Raw genomic sequence first — 12,209 nt, 5'->3', positions numbered from 1 at the left:
TTTTCCAAATGTTTTTTTTCCTTTTTCTTTAGGTTGTTTAAATTTAAGATAAAACTAGTTTAAAAGCAAAAAACATTAGATGAGATAAGCTAGCTTACTATCTCTTTTATTTTGTATATATACAAACTATTAATCATTAATGCATATAATTTTTTACTTTAAATTCTATTTTAGATCTTTTCTTGCTTGCAAAGATTTAGGACCATTTAGCAAACTGCTAGAAAATATCTTAAAGAAAATTATTTAAAGATGTATTTTATTTTTCTTGTTTTCAAAAAAAATATATTGTTTAACAATTTATTTATATATAAAAAAACATCATTCATAATTTAAATAAAATTATTTATTTATTTGTTTTTTTCATAATATTATAAATCAGTAAATTTTATTTTTATTTGTATATTAATTTCATCCATAAATATATATTTTTCATGAATATAAATATAATAAGATATATCTAATAAAATATAATATGCAGGGGATGGAATTTCAAAATTCATTTAATCTAGAATTTCATAAGGACATTATATTTTATATACGATATGATAATATAATATAAAATTAATATGAAAAAAATCGTATATAAATTTAATATAATTGTATTTCGTATTTTAATCATGTCAATATGATTAAAATATGACATTATTCATATTGTATTTATGTTAGACAATAATGATACATTTAAGATACAATATTATTTATAATTTTTAATTTATTTAAAAAATAAATTAATAATTATATTTATCATATTCTTTTAGTGTTTAAATAAATTAAAAATATTTAATTTTTGAATTTTTTAATTTAAATACTATTTAAATCATTTTTTTGTTTAAATAAATGATTAATTGTGTCTGATTATGTTATTTATATATAATCGTTTTAATTGTATTGTGTTATGTCACGCGATATTATTTAGATAATTAATCGTATTTAATCGTATTATTCATATATAATCATGTTAATTTTATTATATCGTATCATGTTAGTTGAATATTAATTAATTTTAACTATATTAATTATATTGTGTCACATATAATATTTCTGATAAACGTCTCATACCTTGCTTTTGACTTAAACAGCCAACGATTATGATCAAAATCCCCCGTCTGGCTCCTTAACAACATGGACTTGTTATTTGCTGACTTCATTACTGAAATCCTTCTATGTACTTTAGCCCCCATTCCATGCTCATTCACACCACCTTCCTCTTCCCCTCCTCGACTTCTCATACGTTGCGAGTCTGAGGTGAACCGAGATGTCCCATATGTGCCTTGTTGCCCCTCAGATTTAGAGTCTGAAGAGGGCTCTGAGCCTGGTTGGTTATCAGGTGTTGGTGGCATAAGAACTGTGTAATTGATATAGTCATTTTGGTTTGATAGGTCACCAGAGATGTCTACGTTATCGTCCCTGGATAAGCTCATAACTCTACCGCTTGATGTCCTTCGGGCAAATTTTACTGCCTGAGGTGGTCGGGCAGCGTTGGATGAAGATTTTTTTGAGATTGATGTTGCCATTGTTGATATTGCTTTAGCTTGGTTGAACCGGTTAAACCATGCGTGCTCTATTTAACATGCAAAATCCACGTTTTTTTAATCATTTTCATGACAGAATCAAGATTGGGAATACTGAAAAATAATGTAATTGTTTGATTGTTTTGAAGAAAGGGGGAACAAATTCGGTTACCAAGTTGAATGGTTTACGATATAGTTTTTTTTTTTTTTTAGTAAATGATGTAATGATTTTTAGTGACTGGTGCGCCGATTTTTACACCTTCGCTTTAAGTTTAGCCTTTTAATTTGATTTTTTATTTAAATTCAATCCTTTTTATTAATAAATTTCATACGAATTTATATTCAATATATTATTAATATATAAATTTAATACATTATCAGTGAAATTAAATGATATTATTTAGTTAACGAATAAATTTTAAAAAAAATATTATTTTTATATATTTATTTTAAAGAGCAATATTTATTTTTAATGAGGTGATTTTATCTTCACAGATAATGTAAAATTTATACATTGATATTCTATTAAATATAAACTCATTCTTTATTTTTTGACAAGCTAACCAGCAAATAAAAACAAAAACAAAGAAGAAAAGAAAGAAAAAATTCGAAAAGATTGAAAAAAATTCTTAGTTTTTTAGGAAAAAAATGTAATTCTATTTTGTTTGACATTACAATTAGACTATTCTGAGTAAGCTTTTGCTGAAACTTTTAGATGGTGATGCTTGTTTTTGCTCTTTATTTTTTTTTTTGTGGTTGCTTTCTTGTGTGTTATTCTCGTGGATGGTTTTGCAGTTGCTGATCATGATGTTAATGGAGATGACAAGAGTTTGCATCATCGTTCATTTTTCCTCAAGGATAATAAGGGGACTGGAGGTCTTTAATGCTTAAACTTGGACTACTTGCCCTTCGTGCTTTACAAAATTGTAGAGGTGTTGGTGGTGGTTTAGGCGGCCTCGGTACTGCTGGAGGTGTGGGAGGTGGTGGTGGAGGCCTAGGAGGTGGAGCAGGAAGCTGATTAAAAAGTGATGGTATTCTTGGTGGAGCAAGAGGTAGTGGTGGAGGTGGAGCAGTTGGAGGGGGCTTGGTGGTAATAATGGTGGAAGTGGAAGTATTGTGGCTGCTGGTGGCGAAGAGGAGCATGAGGTGGTGGAAATGGTAAAGCTAGGGTTGCTGGAGGTGGAATAAGAGGAGGAAGACTTGATAAAAGTACTAATGGCTTTTATAATATAGCTAATTAAACTTTGTTATAGTTTTATCTTGCTTTAGTCTCTCTTCCACATTTTCAAATTGAAAACAAGTTGTAATAAGAAATATCAATTCTTAACCTTTTACTCTCAAATTTTAATCTCATCGGAATTTTTTTTTTATTTACCTTCATTTAATTACATTTTTGGATTATATACAATATTATTTATTTTAGAAATGAGATAATTTTTTATAAGATATTATGAAATTAAATTTTTTAATATATTTTAAAACCACATTTTTTTATTTTAAAAACACAATCTCTGTTTTAAATATATTAAACTAAAAAATTTTAAGAATTTTATAGCTTTAACAAAGATAACGTTTTTAAAATTAAAAAAACAGTTTTTATTGAAAATGTATTACAAAAAAATTTTAAGATTAAAAAATTTATACACTTCTAACAAATAAAAAAAAAATTTGGGAAAAAAACGATGTTTTATTGCCAAAAAAAAGTTATATTTTAATCTTTACTACGTTTTCTTATTTCAGAATGTCAATTATAAAAATGTTCGATTGTAAATATTTATGATCATTATCTGACAATAATGTTAATGAATCCCTTTCATTTTGAAAATATAAAACTTGAAAGTATAAAACTCAAAATCATTTGATATCTTACATTCAATAAATTATCTTTTGGAATGATTCATATTTTTTTTAATATTTTTAGTTAAAAAAAGGTAAATTTATATTCCATAATATAACATTCTTTTATCAATTTTTTTTAGTAATTTTCAACAACTACAAGTTTTACTATATAATTTTATTAAAAGTATATTGGAAATTTATTTTTATACTTTTATTTATAAATTTTGTAATATATGAGAAGGTGTTTATTAAGAGGAAACCATTGTCATTTTATTTTTTAAATAAATAAATTAAAAATATTTGAAATATTTAATTAAATTTATAAATAATTTATAATTAAAAATCTTATAAAAAATTAAATAAATAAGTTATTTTATATTTTTACTCATATATTATCAAAAATAATATAGTAAAAATATTTTATTAAATAATTTTTAGCTAAACACTAAAATTTTATATTTTTTAAACTTAATAACCCTGAAAAATTACCTGTTTCCCTTTAATATCAATTTTTTTATATATTTTTAAATCTAAAAATATGTATACCTAAAATTGGATATAAACCAACCATTTAAGGTATAGCATTAAAGCACAAAGACAAAAAAAAATTGCTTCGTCTTTAAGCTTTATTGGACAACTCCAAATTTCTATTAACTGACTCACTCCATAAGTAACAATGGAAACAAAGTACTGAATAATAGAGTTTGAGTTGATATAATATGTAGATATTAAATTTATTCGAATTTTAATTAACAGTTTTCGGGTTCAAAAGTTAATATTTGATTTTAATTCAATTAGATTTCAAGCTCAATTTTAATTTAACCGGCCTTAAAGTCTGATTTCGATCGAGCCCGAAGCCTATTTTATTCTTTAGGCCTAACTTGAATTTTATTTTATTTTTTTATTTTATTTTTGTTAAATTAAACAAAATACACAAAAAAAAGAAAAAAGGAAGAAAAATGAAAAGAAAAAAAAATAAACAAAAAAATACAAGAGAAGGAAAAAACAAAGGAGAGGAAGCTAGTGCTTGGCGTCGTGCACGGCACCACTGGCACCACCCGCCCATGCTAGGCCCTGTGTCACCTGCTTAGGCACATGGCCAAGACTAGACAATACAGAGGAATAATGAAGCAGAAAAGGGGTTGATGCTGCGGCATCCCCCTCTGCTAAGCCTTATGCCACTCACCCATGCATAAAGCATGATCGGAGTTTTATAAATAGAGCTCCGTGCCAGACCAAAAAAAGGAAGAAAGAGGAACCCTGTAAAAAAAAGAGAGAGAAAAGCATTCTATAAAAAAAACACAAAAAAGAAAAATAACAAACTCAGTCCTTGGGAATGAAAAACCCAGCGCTGAGAGCTCTTGCAAAAAAAGAAGCAAAGTTAATTAAAAGAAAAAGTCAGAATACAAAAAAAAAAAAGTTCAACAAAATGTTAGAAGGTAGATCTAGGGGATTTGAGACCTTTTTTGGTTAAAGTGGGCCAGATTTAGGTTTAGGAAGTCGAGAGGATTGTTTTGGGACTTTTTGGGATTTTTCGATAGTTGATTACGGCAACCGACAACCGACGATCGATCATCAAGGACAATCGACGGTGACCGATCAGGTAGAGATAGACGATCTGAGAAAGGGAGGAGTTAGAGAGAGAGAGAGAAGAGAAAAAATGAGAGAAAGAAAAAATTTTGGGGTTTTATAGAAAGCTGATAGCCTAAAACGACGTCGTTTCATTAAAGGGTTAAAATGACGTTTTGACCATAAAGGGATTCGCGCATCAGCCTAAGCCAACCCAGGATCGGCGCACCTGACCCGTTACCTACCTCTGTCCCAGACCCAGACTAGTCTAGTTGAACCGACTCGGACCAAACCAGACCGGTCTGAACCATCGAACTACCCAGACCGAACCAGACCAGCATTGATCGAACCGTTGACTGGTTCGGTTCAGGTAAAAAAATTTTTTTTTAATTTTTTTATATTATATATATTGTTTTTATAATATTTATGCATATTAAAATATTTAAATTTGTTAGAATAAATTTTTATGTAGTTAAAATTTTTATAATTTTGTTAATTTTAATATAAACTTTGAAAATAATAATAATAATAATAATAATAATAATAATAATAATAATAATAATAATAATAATAAACTTTCTAATAGTATAAATTAAATAAAAATATAAGAAAAGAAAATTTTTATCTGATGATGAGATTCGTAGGTACTCCAAGTAGTGATATCTACGAAATCTCTAGGTAAGAAGATTTTTTTAAATACTACCAGTATATTAGAGTATTTATAAAAAGTTTTCAATACAAAAAAAATTTTCTTTTTTTTGTTATAAAATTAAAAAAAACTAATAAATTAAGAATAAGTAATAAAAAATGAGAAAAAAATTTATCCAATAATGGGATTCTAAAAGTATTCCAAGTAGAGATGCTTTAAAAAATTTCTAAGTAGAATATATTTTTTAAATATTACTCGTGTATTAGAATATTTATAGAAAATCTTCAATATAATAAAAATTTCTCTTTTCTTCAATCTTTAAAATGAAAATATTAATAAAAATTAATAAAATTTCTAAACGAAAAATAAAATGTGTACATTAACATATTATCACTTGCATTGCATGCATGGCATAGTTTTTTTGTGAAAAATAAATTTGAGCCTCCGATGATGAGATTCTAAAGTATTCCGAGAAGCAATGCTTAAGAAATCTCTAAGTGAGAAAGAGTTCTTCTAATGTTACCAACGTACTGAAACATTTTAAGAATTATTTCAATAAAAAGGTTCTAATTTATTTTTCTCGAATAAAATTTAAGTACTAAATTAATAATAAAAAAATGATTTCCAATAAATGAAAAAATCAAGAAATTTTTTTAAAACACCAAAAATGAGACTATTTTTTTTTATCAAAATCAAACAATAATGCGTAGTCAATTGGTACCATTTTTAAACAGGCGTTATGGGGGTGTTAATCCTTCTCCACACGTAACCGACTCTTGAACCCAGACTGTTTCGCAGATCCCAAAAATTTTTTTAATAAATTTTAATTAATTTTAAAATTTTATTAAAAAGATAGATTTTAATAGGTGGCCAATCGTACTTAGCCAAAAAAGATTGGTGGCAACTTTTTTTTTTTGTTTTCGTTTTCAAATTCATCTGGTGGCTCCAAAACCGTTACGACAGCTAATGACGACTCCGCTGGGGATGTCATTTGTTTTTTAGAGTCAGGTCAAAATTAACTACGTGTTATCCTTAAATTTTGATTTAAACAATCTTAGTCGGTTTCTAGTTTTTAAATTCTTTTTACTTTCAATTAAAAAAAAAGAGGCCAAACAAAACAAAAACAAACCAAAAAACGAAAAGAAAAAATTTTCATACACATTTCTTTTATTGTTTTTTCGTATCTATTATTCTCAATAAATTAGGAAATATGTGCACACACAATGAACGATGCATCTCATATATAAGCTCTATACCCGAGCTCTGTCCCTCATAGGAGGAAGTAAAGTACCTATGCCCTTGTGAGGCGATAACCTCCGCAATGACAAGCAAAATAATTCTACTCAAATTGAATCATTTTCGTTTGTAACCTGTGATGGGTGAGGATAGGGGTACCTTACTAGTCCAGTGTGGACGACAGTAAAGAATAATTTGAGAACCTTTAGACGTATGTTAACCAAAACCCAGCATGTAATAAGCCTAAAAAGCTAACCTTAGGTAGAGCCTTATCCACCCCCTTTGTAGAAAATACCTAAGTCCAAAAGTTATGGGTAATGCAAAACAAAACAAAACAAAACAAAAAACCTCGAAACATAAAAAAATATTTTCTCTTAAACCACATTCTCACACTAACTCAATTTTGTTTTGTTTTGTTTTTTTTCATTAATCATATCATATAATTCTATATCAAGGTATTTACTCTAGGACATATTTCTCCCGAGAAGTCTTCATGGATCTCGTAGAACTACAAATTTGTTTATTCTCAATTAGTATCCTATGTGAGCCATATAATAAAGTATATGTTTGGTCGAAAGAAGTCCAACAAAAGAATGAAGATTGCTTGCCTACCAATTATGTGTCTATATTACCCGATAAAGTACACTTGGATCTCACACAGAATGATTTAGAAGACTTAACCATCATCTGGGGTCAGTTAAATGAAGAGAGAAAAAAACCTTTTGCAAGAAGTACAGGTAGATCGTATTTCTTATTTCGGTAATGATGGATAAACAATTGATTATGGAAACTATACAATTTTGGGATCTGTCCTATAGACGTTTCACTTTTAATCAAGAAGATTTGATGCCAACTATTGAAAAGTACTCTGTTTTACTTGGGATAGAACTACAATGTCCAAATAAAGTGTTTACCCAAAAGCCAAAATCAGGTTATCGTAAAAGGTTAGCCAAGCTTATGGAGGTTAAAGTAGAAACCATTGATTCTTTCACGAAGCCTAAAGGTGAACATCTCGACATCCGTTGGAACTTTCTTTGAAACTTCATTCAAGGGCATTTAAATGATGATCAAGGTATGACTGTGTTCGCTCTAGCATTGTATGGCATGGTAATCTTTTCGAAGACCTTGGGTTATATTAAGATAACTATGGTAGATTTTTTTGAGCAAATTGAAACCAAAGTAATTAATCTCACGCTAATAGTCTTAGTAGAAACCATCCGATCATTGAATTTCTGTCGATGAAATGGAAAGGTACGATTCATAGGATGTGCGCCATTATTGTATGTGTGGGTCAGAAGTTATTTCAAGTGTGAAAAGAATGCTTTTTTAAAGTCGTATCTTCAAAATAAGGCACCAATTGAAGAGTTCTGCAGAAGTCAATAGCCGACATTGAAGACCAAGAAATAGTGGATTTTATTCTTGCGAAGGCTTACCGAGGATAAAATTGAATGAATGGCGCTTTGGATGCCTTGGGTGAACTTGTTGTATCGTGGAAGAAACGAGCCATGGATACCGCTATTAGGGCTATAGGGTGTTGTAAGTTATGCTCTATTAATGGTACTTAGGTAATTTGGTGTAAAATAGTTTGTTCCTATCACTCACGCCCTGATCCAAGTAAAATTTATTTATGAGGAACCGAATTCATCAAGAACCTTAGAGCAGTTGATCCAAGCATGAAAGAAAATACGAAGAATGAGGTTAGGGCTTCTCATCAACAAAGTCACCATTGATTATTAAATTTGGAAAACAAAGTGGCTTAGAGACATAATACTCCCTCCTGATGATTGCTCAAATCAATCAGTTAATCTTTTGGAAGAGGTATAATTATCAGAAGTTGAGTTTGTCAAGAAAGAATTAGAAGCTGAAAAAAAATAATAAAAGAAAATTTAAGACTTCATGAAAAGGTAGGATAATTGAAATATGAAGCAGAGATATAATAGAGCAGATTAGAAAAAGTCATAAAACAATGGGATGTGGCCAATAGTGATTTGAAAGATCTGCACTAAAAAAATAAGAGGTTACGAGTCTAATTCAAAACTGAGAAAGTCATCAAGTCTTACCTTAGTCGGTAAAGTGAAATGGATGAGCTCCAAGAGAAAATGAATCAATGGAAGGGCAAAGCTCAAGAAAAGTAAGAGGAGGTCACCAGAATTTTTCAAGAATGCTAGAATTGAAAGGGGTTATACTCTACAACTTCAGCAAGATTGGTGAAATGCCAAAAAGAAAAGGAATGGTTAAAAGCCATGCTTGCAAAAGAGAGAAGAAAGCACTTTGAAGTACTAAATAAAAAAAATCACTTTGCCAAGTGATCCAATCGTTGGAGCTACAATTGCAAGACCATAAGCACCATATTTCGACAATAATAGATGAGTGGCATAAAAGGAAAAAATAATGGATATTCGCATGTGATTCAAAAAGAGATGCCCGTATGAGATGAAAAACAAAAAATTTAAAGAGGTAACAGTACATAGAGCACATAATCGATCAAGTTTACAAGGCAGTAAGAAAAGCATGAAAGATGATTGAAAAGGTAAAAACATTAAGAAGAAAAGTAAATCCTATAGGAGAATATAGACAACATCTAGTATACTTTCTAAATGAAGTCAAAGATCATTATAAGCAAGTTAAATGCTTTTATGGATATAATTTTAGGATGATAAGTCTCATGTAACAAAATTGTATGAAATTAATGAAAATTTTTAGTGTTAAAATTTATCCAAGAACAAATATCTTCCACTTGTATTCATGCATCATGTACACCATTTTTATTTTTTTTTCAAAAAAATAAAATTTTCAACACATGGCATTTTGATTTTTTTAAAATTTTTATTGTAATAAAGGTTCAAGAATAGCTCGCCCATAAAAAATTTTGACTCAATCTACTTGCCATTCATACAACACGAGAGCTCAAACAAGAATCATGAAATAAGAGTAGGCCAATCAATTTAAAAAGATTGAAAAAGCTTAAGAAGAACTAAAAGAGGATCTTAATAGAATAATGGATATGCTCAAGAATCTGGATAAAAGAAAAGCAGTGGAAGGAAATCCTAGCATCCAAGAGCAATCATTAGACATGGCGAATCCTATATACCTTTTAGGGTTTGAACCACGACTAACCTAACCTTCTCAAGGAATTAGAATTCAAATTCTTACTCCCAGAGGATATTTCAATCCTTATCCAGGAATGACATCAACAACTACCCCAAGATAGTTCCAAAATTTTTTTAATCTTGTTATGATAGAAAAACCACCGGAGCCAATCTTGGTTCCTGACTTGGATGATTCTAAAGAGAGAAAAACTAGGGATAAAGATACTTGAAAAAGTGGAAGATATCAGTGCCTAAGAGATTATGAAGTTATTGGATGAAAGGCTTAGAGCCGTATAGGGAATGAATTTTTATGGCTCCACAGATGCAATTGAGCTTTGTTTGGTCATAGATGTGATCATTACGCCTAAATTAAGGTCCTTAAATTTAAAAAATATGATGGTATGAAATGTCTAATTACTCATATCGTCATGTATTATCGTAAGATGATAGCGTATGCTCGTGACGAGAAGTTGTTAATCCATGTATTTCAAGATAACCTTACGTGATTTATAGTCAGATGGTATGTTTAACTAGACAAGACTCATATTCATTCCTGACAAAAGCTCTAAGGGCATTCCTTACATAATATCAGTATGTCATGGATTTTACTCCAAATCATCTATCTCTATAGAGTATGAAAAAAAAGTAACTGAGAGCTTTAAAAAATATACACAGAGATGGAGAGATATGGTTGCACAAGTCCAACCTCCTCTCATTGAGAAAAAGATAACTGTCTTATTTGTGAACACTCTAAAAGTATCGTACTATAAAAGATTGATAGGCAATGCAATCAAAAACTTTACAGATATGGTGATATCAGATGAGATTATCGAAAATATCATAAAGAATGACAAGCTTGATGTAAGAGAGACAAGTGGTGCAAAGAGAGGTGTAGCACTGAAAAAGAAAGCAAATGAAACCCAAACAATGAATTACGTGGGGTAACAGTTTAAAAGTTTCACTCCATACCCACTCTAGTGTACCAAACCCACTACCCTCTCATAAATAATATTACATCTGTTTCTCATCCATATAAGCCATTCCAGCCATTACCACAACTAGCTTATCCATCTCAGTTTCAACTATCCTTTCAAACACCCACCTATTCCTATAATCATCCTGCTGCACCTACAAGACTAGAATGGAGACTAGTCTAAATAATGGTCCGAAACCCCCAAAAAATACCTAAGAAAAATTTACTTTTAACCCCATTCCCATGACATAAACAGATTTGTATCCTCAACTTGTTGAAAACTATTTACTTACTCCTGTTATTGTTGAACCCTTGAAACATTCATTTCTTAAATGGTATGACCCCAATGCGCATTGTGATTATCATTATGGGAACCCAGGTCATTTCGCTGAGAACTGTACTACTTTAAAGCGTAAAATGCAATAGTTAATCAATGAAGGGGTGTTAAATTTTGAAACTAGCCAACGAAGAACTCCAAATGTTAATGGGAACCCTCCATCGAACCACACTAAATCATTAATAAAAGCTTTGATTAATGGGTAAGCAAGCTATGTGAAAAAAAAATAAAAGAGGATAAAACTCTGATGGCTAAAGTGTTTGAAATCTTAGTTAAACCTGACATGTTAAGATCAATAGAGCCTCAAAATTACTCTGCAAAGGTTAATTCAATTGAGAGATGTGACTATCACAATGGTGCTTTGGGGCATTCTATCGAAAGTTTGACCAATTCTGTCAAAAGGTGCAGAAGTTGATGGATATGGGTCAGATAAAGTTTTATAAAGAAAGAAAAAAGTTGGTGAAAGCTGAAGTGTCTACCATTGATTCAAAAAATAAATTTGTACGTAGACCAGTAACAATTTATTATGATGAGAAATCAACACTGAGGCTAGAAGAGCTCATTCTCGACCAGTGTGACAATTAAAGTTCTTGACCTTTTTTCATACTATAATGATAAAGCAGTACCATAGAAGTATGATTGTGATGTTATAGTTAATTCAGATATTGCAAACATAACGGGCATAAAAGGTATAACTCGAAGTGAAAGGTGTTGTACTCCCAAAGCTTTAAAGAAAGCCAAAAAAGAGGAAGCAATGGTGAAAGAAGAAAAAAAAACATAACAATCTTATCACAATCCCAGATAAAAAATGTCAAAAGTCAATCTCTGAAAGTGAAGCTTATGAAATTTTAAAGCTAATAAAACATAATGAGTATAGTGTGGTAGAACAGTTGAATAAAATGCCAGCTAAAATTTTACTATTGTCATTATTGCTAAGCTCAGAGTCACACTGTAATACTTTATTAAAAGTGCTCAATCAAGCATATGTGTCTCATAATGTATTTGT

This window comes from Durio zibethinus, chromosome 27 (assembly GCF_047325235.1).
Source record: "Durio zibethinus cultivar Kanyao isolate XHJ-2024 chromosome 27, ASM4732523v1, whole genome shotgun sequence".
Taxonomy (NCBI): domain Eukaryota; kingdom Viridiplantae; phylum Streptophyta; class Magnoliopsida; order Malvales; family Malvaceae; genus Durio; species Durio zibethinus.
Note: the sequence above shows the minus strand (reverse complement) of the source record.